Genomic DNA, 9,528 nt, shown 5'->3' with positions numbered 1-9,528 from the left:
GGGTAAATTGCAAGGAACAGTTTTGTGGTTTAGAGAAATTATGAGAATTTTTTATGTTTGAGAAATGACAATGACCACTCTTATTGTTAAATAAAGAAGTAAAAATAATAATCAATTTATTTTTTATTTTTTTTCTCTTTTTTCCTTATATTAAAAAATAAAAAATAATCTAGTTGGAACCCAATGGGCTAGCCCCAAACCCAAATCTGGGTTTGTTGGCAACATGTGATGATAGAACCTAAATTTGGTTTCATCATCATTAAGTTTGAGAAGAAAGAAAAAGAGAAAGACAAGATAAAAAAAAAGAAGAAGAAATCAATAATGGATCTAGGTTCATCGTGAGCGTGTGGCAATGAATCTAGATTTAAATTGAAGAAGAAAAACTCAAATTTAAATTTAAAGAGAGAGAGAGAGGGGGAGAAATAAGATAAACATAGAAAAAATAAATAGAAGAAAGAGAAAAAGTTGAGGATGAACCCAAATCTAGGTTTAAGAAGAGAGAGAGGGGGATGAATAGAAAAAAAAAAAAGAAAAAAAATGATGATAAACAAAATAGAAGAATAAGAAAAAACTAGCAATAAACCCATATCTAGGTTTCTTCAACCCAGATCTAGGTTTTATAGAGAGAGAGAGAGAGAGAGAGTAAACAGAAGAATAGAATGATGAACCAAAAGAAAAAGAAGAAAAGATAGGCTTGCCATCATCGTTGCCTTGATCATTTAAAGAGAAAGAAATAAAGAAAGGCTTGGCGAGAGAGAGAAATTGAGATGAAAAAAAAAGTGTTTAAATATATAAAGGCATTTTCTTCATTTTTTAATGTCTAATAGGAGTTAATTAACTTTGGAAAACAATTGTAACCTAAACATTAAATCTCACTGATACTCTATATTTTTTCAAACGATAATGGTATTTTTTGTAGTAACCCTAAATTTCAGGAGACCACATGTAGACTATATGTTGAGTTGAAAGGTTACCAAACACTCTGAGAGTGAGTTTGACCCTAAAATCAATCCCAAATGAATCGTTATTCTTTTTGAATTGTAACTAAAAACAAAAATTTATCCTTTTAATATATCTTATTTGCAATTTTATAGGATAAATTACAATAATAACTTTGTGAAGGATAGAATTTTCCCATCAAGATGTGTTCCGGAGATCGAATTTCCCAATCGGCACAATGCTCTTGCAATGGTGTTTCTCAATTCCTATCACCAATGACATAATGTTAACAGAACCTTTGTCTTTAGATCTTTAATATGGATCATGCATGAAATAAAGTGTTTCATAAATATGATTGAGTTTCCATAAGTTATAGAAAGTTCAAAATTTAAGAATTTCAAACCAAATTTACGCCTCAAATAAAATGAATACGTATAATGGCACAAATTACAAATTATTGAGGTTGAACAATAAGAATCTAGGTCTAATTCACCATATTTTTCTCCCCCTTGCTAATACATCAGTCACCTAACATGTTTGAATATGTAGTATTAATTGCTAAATTGTAAACACCTCTGCTCAGATATCCCAACCACTTGGACTAACTGAACAGAAATGCTTACGATAGGTAAAAGAATGAAACACAAGACAAAAAATTACACTGGCATGCATACATAAGAAATAAAATAGCGAAAGCAAAACTATATACATGCACGCACACGAGTACCCCGCTAGAACACCGGTCACATAGCATATAAATACATATAGACACATGTGCCAACAAATAGAAAATACAAGGAACGACCTGGTACAGTAAAAAATAAAGGGACCAACATCCCATCAAAACATCAAAGACAACAGGGGAAAGTTGACTGTACACCATACCGACACGACTGTTAGGTACTGTGATCCTCGCCCTTGACTTTAACTTTACTCTTACCTGGAATGATGGAAAGTAAGGTGAATCGCAAGACTCAGCAAGTTATAAGAAAAGACAGGCCCTAAGTTAAATAGAATGAGTGAACTCCCCAAACATAGTCCCCACACGTACACACAAGCCATGAGATGCTACAATGCATCAATAAAGCATAATGAAAACACATACCGGTCCTTGGGACTCACACAAGACACCCGGCACCCAAGTCCCATACTAACTTGCCGCTATCTTGTAAGGTAACATAAGTCTTCAGCAAACCTGTGCGCATTTCTCGGGTCGGTGCTCCCGACACTTGATTCTCTGAATAACAGAGCTCTAGGCTCCCTCAAAACGGTACTCTCGTCCGAGACTGTTGAACAAATAATAACCATGCAATGCGCATATAAAATGCAAGGAGTAGTAAGCATCAACTAGATGCACTGGCGCCCATACATCCAGACATCAGGCAGATGCTTCGCCCACATAATAAATCATACGCGATGCATATGTCCATGCCAGATGCAACTAACAATACTAGGATGTCCGTGTCCAAGCATAAACAGAACATGAAAACCCCAACATACAGCCCATACCTATGTGCATACCAAACCATGCAACAGGAATAGAAGATATCAAGTTATGCAATAAATCATATAATGGCAGAGTTTGTCAGCAGTACTTGGCACCAGTCAAGGGTCAGTGGCTAGGAGTGTCTGGCCGACAGCCTAAGAAAAATCGTACAATAATCACTCCAATGTCACTAAACAGCCGACCCTTACCCCCACTACTCAACAATTCTAGCCGACTTTCAATCACGGAATTCATAACTATATCCGAACAACTAAGAACCTAATCCCCATATGAGTTCAGCATCATTCCCAAAGGTGTGGGGGTAGCACAAACCCCCATAGGCAACTAACAAATAAAATCCAAAAAGATAGTTTACTAAATTTAATTTACACCAAAAGGCCTCATAACTCCATAATTAATAAAAGAACCAAAACGAATGAAGGGAGGGTAAATAAATTCACAACGGAAGGAATCTCGTAGAGGGAGTAGAAAACTTGCCTTGTAAAAGAGATCATTGGGCTTTTCCTGACCAAACATAGTAAAAATTATACAAACTGTAATATCGCATAATTTATCAAAATTAATAAAATTAGTCTCTAAATGAAATTTCAACCGCACATAATTTATTACTCAACTTCTTAAATTATTTGGTATCCTCGTACTGTGATTAAAATTGAGATTTCTCAACAAAAAAAAAAATCTCAATTTTATCTGTTTCTCGCTGCTCGAGCACGCGTTCTGCTGCTTCAATTTGGCTGCCAATTAATGCTCAAATGGGCTGATAAATGAGCTTATTAGTGGCTTAAAAGCCACCAGAAAATTTAAAGGCCATGGGCGCACCACGTGGGCAGCAGAAGTTGCTGCCTCCCCCTCTCCATGCGGCGTCGTTTGGCGCCCCTCAATGCTGGAAAAATTAATTCCCAACAAAACAGTGAAGCTCCAGCGCATGCACCCCCCCCCCCCCCCCCCCCCCCCCCCCCCCCCATTTAATTATGCACACCCATTTAATCATATATGCAAACTTGAGGCTGTCCTTTAATACCTTCACCCCATCCAATTTCTTTAGTCTTAAAATATTACATTCCCATAACTTATATCTATATTACATACTTAGGATCCCACAACAACCTCTCAATTCTTTATACATTCCATAACTTATATATTAACTATGATTAAATATTATTATCCATATACTTATTATTATTATTATTATTAATATCAACAAAAAATATTAATATCCCCTTTAAATTAAATTAACATAATAAATTAATAATTAAATTAAATTACAATTTATGAGTCGATACATAAATCGTTATTAAGGATCAAAAAATATTTTTCTACATGATATGAGCGTGATGTGCGTACATTAAAGTTTTAATTAATTAGTTTTTATCCTTAAGTTAGGATATAATTATGGTGGTTATCTCTTAAATGGTGATGAAGATAATGTAAAGGACTCTTTAAACTAGTTTTCCACTCTAATAAAAAATAAATGATGACATATGTGCAATTATACCAAATGGTCACATCCTTAATGCAATTAATATAAAATTTTGATGCATAATAAAATGCAACATTTAACAATGTATATGAAATAAATCAATTTTTGAGGAGAAGTACCCATCTTTAATTTTTATTAAGAAAATGTTTTAACCTTATAAGTCATGCTCGGAAATATTTCCTTGTCAGGGCCCGCTTTCGGATTACCCGCTGACATAGAAAATTCGAGAAATGATCCATTTAAGATGGTTATAGATACAAACTCACTGAAAATTTGCCAAAAATTTCTTTTCATTTCCATATTTGTTCACTATCAATAGGAGCCAACATAAACATTATACATCATAAACTCGGGTTTACAATCCATACATTTTAAAAATAAAAGGGCTTAAATACAGAATGAAACCTTCTAATCATGCCCTCAAATTACACTCATGGATCTTTGAGACTGAAACATTTCTGTACACATCTATCCAGAACTCACCCCCAATTAATTATTTTCTTTTCTCCCTAGAATGACAAAATAAGCAAGGGTAAGCCACAAGGCAAAACAAGTATATATAGCAAAGGAAAACAACAACAACAACAAGCTCAATATACGAAGGCATGAATAACAAAGAGCCACGGGAAACTCATTACCCGACCACTAAACCTCAATTGAGTTCATGCCTTCCACACTTAACAACATCATCTCCCAAGAAATTATAATTCATTTTCAAAGTGAGCCATAAGGCTCGGCAAATGTCTAAAACAACAAAAACTAGATATGACCAGATTTACCCAAGCATCAAGCATAAATGACACATATAAACACTTGCCAATCTCAAAAACATAGATGACACACAAATCATGTCTCCTCACTAACCATGATTCAATTTGTATACATATATATATATACCATGCTTTCTTTTCTTACAACAATTCACATACTTTACCATCATGGAAAATAACATTCACCCACTTAGACCATAGCATAATGCCCTTTATCAACATAACCTATGGTACAAAAATGGGTAATACACATACAAATCAATCATGTGGACACACTATCTCTTTCAGATGCACTGCCTTTTGCGAACACGCCGTCTTTTTGCAATATAGAACATAATGCTATGTATCACAACTGCAAGCACAATTACAACAAATAACATTCACACACTTGACGCCATAGTGCAATGTACTTAATCAACATAATCCATAGCATAAGAAAATACATGATGCACACATAAAAACAAATGCGGACGAACCGCCTTGATAGGATATCCCCCTTTCTTTCTTTCTTGCAAACGAGCTGCCATTTTTCCACATTTCTTTCTTTGAGGACGAACCGCCTCTCTTGCCATGGCATGCCCTGGGGATATCCACTTACTTTTTTCGTGCAAAATAATAGATGCGCAAAGGCAATATATATACATACATATGCATACACATTCCATTATCTTCACAACTTCACAACAACATGTTTAAAATCACCCAGGATTCTAGGCCACATCACATCATAATCATGCATATAACTTCATTCACATCCATTTATGACAACCACATCAGTTAAGGGCAATTATTCATATAGTGTTAACAATGCATCACTCATGAGACTACGTGGACATACCAATCAAAAACATTTCATAACAACCTCCCAATGATTATTATTATACTTCCTCATGCCAGTCAATTATATTTTTATCTCATGAATCCCATGTATTTACATATATATATATATATATCTTCAAACACATCTTATCATTTTAGAGGATTGAGAGATATTAGAGGAAATATTTAATAACAATTTACATTGACAATCTTACTTGATTTGGTTTAAGAAAAGCCTTAACTAACTCAAATCACAATCAAAATATATGATATTATATATCAAATCGAAGTCCTTGAAGTCTAGTTTATGATGCTTCAAATGTATCACAATTTTGAGTTTTACATCAAAAGTTATGGCCAAAACAGTGAAATAAGCACAGTGTAGTCAAGTTGCGGCCGAGTCGACTCGAGGGCAAATCCGAGTTGACTTGACCTCCTAGACAAGTCTATTTGGCCGAGAACAAAGAAAAAAGGCCAAAAATGAACACCAAATACTCAAAAACTCTCATTCTAGCTTCCTAACCAACAAATGGCATTACATGAATGAAATATACCCCATGGAGACTCTCAAAAGACCCGAAACCATCTTAAATGGAAAACCCACAAGCTTTTGGAGCAAAATAGAAAAAATTTCAAACTTCTTCAAAAATAATTTTTAGCAAGAAAATGAGGCACATAAGGCCGCATACTTATGCATTAAAACTGGTGAAAATGAGGAGTTGCATAAAACGAAAGGATCACTAGAAAACTTGCACAACTCAATAAAAGGGTGCAAGAAGAACTTGCCTCATTGAAGAAAACCTAAGAGAAGAAAGCCTTCTGATGAAGTCAACATCCCTACTTCTTGAAGCTCTAAACAAGAAGAAGAACCACGAGAGAGAGAGAGAGAGGGGGAACATGAGGGCATGCGGAGAAAGATGGGGAGAAGTGAGCTGCCAACCACTATCCCCTGGAAAATTACCAAAATGCCCTTATACACACACACAACACAAAATATCTCATGCCGAATTTTGCCATTTTGCTTATTTTTATATCTTTTCTCTTTTCTTTACTCAATCCAATTATGCAATCCTCTTTTTGCTCTCCATTTTTCCCATTCATACACATAACTTACAAGCCCTTTTTGGACACTTCACATTTTTATTTAATTTAAAACACAATTTGCAATTGGGCTCAAGCTCAAACCAATAATTCAACATATACTTGGCCCAATGGGCCAACTTTATAACTTCATTTAATACAACAAAATTTCACATGGGCCTAACCTATAACAACCCAGATTTTCACTTTAATTTTTATTTACATCAGCGGAAGCAAATTGATTAAAATTACACGTCTCAAGGGCTTTTACATACATACCATTGCATTAGCTAAACAAATCTAACGAAACATCTCCACCTAATCCCTTTCTCACACTCACCTCCAATGATCTTTTCAGTCGGGAGAGCCCCGTACACATGGCTATCGACAAGGATCCGGCACCACTAAATCTGACCTCGAACTTTCCTTCCTTAATCTGGAATGATGGTCAAACAAATGGTGAGTCACAAGACTCAGCAAGTGAATACAAAAAAAAGGCTGGTATAGTAGAAGATATAACCCCAAACCACCCGTACACCACATGCAAACAAGTAACCACTCGCACCCCCGTGCCCAAGACATACACATGCACAACATGAACCACAATTCAAAGGAAAACCACATAAATAAGCATGCACATAATGGTTCTTGGGGCCCACATAAAAGACACCGGCACTCAAGTCCCCAACAAACCTACCGCTGCCATAAACTGGAAAGCATGAAACCACGGGCCAAATATAACCTCAGGTCGGTACTCCTGCCTGAAACGGAATGATATTTCTGCGTGTAATGTCAACCTTAGGTCGGTACTCCCGCCTGAAACGGTACGGTCATCTCGTCCGTGAAAATAACGCTAACCTCAAGTCGAAACTCCCGCCTGAAACGAAATGGTCTTCCCGTTCGTGATAACAACCTCGGATTCTTTACTCTCGTCCGAAAGAGATATCTCGAGTAATCAGAATCATTGCGCGCATAGAACCATGCAACGCAACACATAAGAAATGCAATGGCTTCTACAGCATAAACGTGATGACAAGGCTATCATAAACCAAGCATTAAGCCATGCTACGCCCACATAAGAATTCACACATACAATATGCTCTAAATGCACCGGCTCACCTAGAGTACCCAAGTTAGCTCTTAGACCATCCGGGTCATGTAAATGCTCACGCATCCCATCACACACAAGGCATGTTCCCCAAATAAATGCAACCCAGTCCCTATGCAGCATACACATCATGATATACACAAGTCAATGTAGGAATCTAACAGTACCAGCTCTTCTGGACTATTTAGCGCTTATCGTAACAGTCAATGACTGGCGCCTATACATCAAGCCATCAACTACCACGACCCACGGTCGACAGTCAGTGGCTTTGTACCCCATACCCTTAGACACACTTACTGACAACATCAAACTTAATCACTTAAGCTAATCATTTCACACACTTTATCCATGACAACATAGACTCCATTATGTCATTCACGATCTCATCACTTCCCATATACAGGAAACCATCTCCACATTCATAATAAATTATTAATATAACTCCATATTCTTGACTATAACCACTTCCTAAGAATCTAGCCCCAATGGGTTTGACATCATTCCCAAGGAAAGCGGGGCGATACGAAGCTCCGTGACGATCGAAATGAACGACACCAAGACATCACTACTTAGCTCATTCCATTAACAATAAACCCATTAATAAAATATAAGCAATAGGTTACCAAATAAATTATTATTATTAATGCGTGAAACGAGTCATGATGAGTGAAGGATTAAAATATGAGAAACCACAAAGATTTTCACGGGAATTAAATAACATGAGGTTAGGGTTAGGAACTTGCCTGTAAACAGTTGATTCTTGACTTTTCTACGCTTCCGATGCGAAGTAAAACGTTTCCTAACAATTAATAAAATCATAACTTACATTAAGTAAATCTAACTGTGTAATATAAATAATTTAACTGTACAAAATTTTTAAACATATAGCGCTTCTAATAATTTTTACCCATGCACCTGGTCACTTTCCACGCCGAAATAATCCCAAAACCTCCTTTATTTTTCCTTCTTCTTTTTCTTTTATTTTCATTTTCTTTCTTTTTATTTTTTTTCTTTTTTTTCTTTCCTTCTCCTCCTCCTCCTCTTCTTCCTTTTCTTCTTCCCACGTCTTACTCCCTGCGCGCACCAGCGGCCACCTGCCGCTGCCTAGCTCCACTAGCTGCCGCTGCCTTCTGCCAGCGGCACTACTGGCCAACCCTGCTTCCGGCTCTACCACCAATGACCGCGCCACCGCCATCTGCCGCTGCTCCGCTCTACTTCAGCGTCGGCCATGGCCCCTCGCACCCGCACCAACACCAGCACCAGCACGCGACCGCCACTGCCTCGCACTGCAACCGGCCGCCCCCCTGACCATCTCCCTACTCTCTCTTTGAAACTCTTTCTCTCCCCCCTCCCTCTCTTGGCTGAGTTCTCTCACTCTCCTAATCTCTCAGCCCACTGCTCCCATGAGCTCTCTCTTTCTTTCTTCTCTGTTTTAAGAGAAAATAGCCCCCTATAGCATGCTTGGGGCCACGCAACTATATACATACATATATATTAATTGATTAATTTGATTATTATTATTATTATTATTATTATTATTATCTCTTTTATTAGTATTATTTTTACTATTATTATGATTTCTATTATTATTGGTATTATTTTTACTATTATTTGGTTACCTTAAATTCTCAAATATTCAATACGAATCTCAAATACCAGAATTTAATAATTATTATCATCTCCAAAATTCAAGATGTTACATAACCAATTTTCAAAGCCAAATCCATATCATTCCCATTTATTTCATTACTCATTAATATATACTACTTCAAACACATGGGCTCAAAACCCATTTCAATGGTCACATTCCAATTGGCCCATTTTC

The sequence above is a fragment of the Diospyros lotus genome, chromosome 4, assembly GCF_014633365.1.
Source record: "Diospyros lotus cultivar Yz01 chromosome 4, ASM1463336v1, whole genome shotgun sequence".
NCBI classification, from domain to species: Eukaryota; Viridiplantae; Streptophyta; class Magnoliopsida; order Ericales; family Ebenaceae; genus Diospyros; species Diospyros lotus.
This window is presented reverse-complemented; position numbering follows the sequence as displayed.